Below are 1,442 nucleotides of genomic sequence, written 5' to 3'. Positions count from 1 at the left end.
CGGAGGACACGGGTCACTTGTCTCCACATGCTATTGCATACTGGACACTCATTTCCATGAACATGACACTTGAAAGGAGGGGCCATGATCGTCTCCCGCCAGATACACCAGAGGCATTGGCTGGTCCATGCACCGTCTCTAACAGAGGAGACGCTCTTCCACTAACAAGGACGGGGCTGTGCTTCCTGTGGCGCCCATGGCATCTTGGAAAATGGGATGACTTTTGGAACACATGTCCCATTAAAGGAGTCACCCTTTTAACTCCTGGTGGCTCAAAAGCAGATAGACGGGGAAGAGGCCTGTGGCCTGGTCAGACACTGGGTTAGAATAAGGTTCGGACAGAGGCGGTCTCTTCGTGAGTGTGCTTCGACTGGCTCTGGCGATGCACTGAGGCAAAGCCACTGGACACAAGACAGTCCACTCCCGACACCCCCACAGATGTGCTGCTTATGACACGTCAGAGCCAGGGGCTGGCCAGCGGGGTAGCAGAGGGGAGCCCCACAAGTCGGAGGTGGGGGATTCTAAGTGGAGGTGAGAGGGGGGCAGTCGAGGAGGCTACTGTAGTCATGGAAGCAAAGTCAGGGGTTCATCTTGTGTTGTATAAATACCTAAAATGGAATCAAAAAGATTTGAATAAGGATTCATTTTGCTAATAACCAATAGGAACATGTTTGGAAATTAAAAGGAAAACAAAAAACCAAACAACACAATAGCAAAGGGCTTTCTCAGACAGGCTCTTGGGGTGTGCTTTGCCTTGGAGTTTCCTGTTTTCAGCATTTTTCAGAGAACGGAAGGAGGAACAAACACACCTGGAATCCAGTGAGTAAATTCCAGGACACAAGGGTCCCTAAATGCACACTGTATCAGCCAAGTCCAGGCTCTGGGTCTTTGTCAGAATTTCAGGGGACCAGGGCTTTCCCTTAAGGAGCCCTGGTGGTGCAGTGGGTTACACATTGGGCCACTAACCCGAAGGTTAGTGGTTCAAACCCACCAGCCATTCCTCAGGGAAAGATGAATCTGTCTGCTCCAGAAAAAATCCGCAGGCCCAGAAGCCCTGCATCGTGCCATCCTGAGTCAGAATCTGTAACTGGGTGGACACGGGTGCTTCCTGCAGGGTCTGAGCAGAGAATGTGCATGGGGATCTGGGCGTGCAGGGCAGAGATTCGCCATGGACCCTCCTATGCCGGCATCCAGCTAGCCAGTGTCGCTGCCTTGAGCACACGTGTCCAAAGCCCAGGCTGAAAAAGCTGAGGCTTTAGCTCCCTGTGCCTTCTGGAGCCTGGACACAATAACAGCAGAACACACACGCGCACACACACACACACACACACACACACACACACACACACCACACACCACACACACCCTGGAGCCGCCTGGACACAACAACAACAGCAGAACACACACACACCACCACCCCCACCACCCCAGACACACACACA

General features: G+C 52.6%; 1 protein-coding gene across 1 annotated transcript in view; it reads right to left on the bottom strand.

The window, feature by feature from the left end:
- The window catches only part of NBEA (neurobeachin), a 465,975-nt gene that overhangs the window by 279,791 nt on the left and 184,742 nt on the right, over positions 1-1,442 (bottom strand). The gene's annotated exons all lie outside the window — the stretch shown is intronic.

The sequence above is a fragment of the Echinops telfairi genome, unplaced genomic scaffold (assembly GCF_000313985.2).
Source record: "Echinops telfairi isolate 266 unplaced genomic scaffold, ASM31398v2 ScPeMD7_2565;HRSCAF=3150, whole genome shotgun sequence".
Lineage (NCBI taxonomy): Eukaryota > Metazoa > Chordata > Mammalia > Afrosoricida > Tenrecidae > Echinops > Echinops telfairi.
The sequence above is the reverse complement of the archived record's forward strand: the minus strand, read 5'-3'. Positions and strand labels throughout refer to the sequence as shown.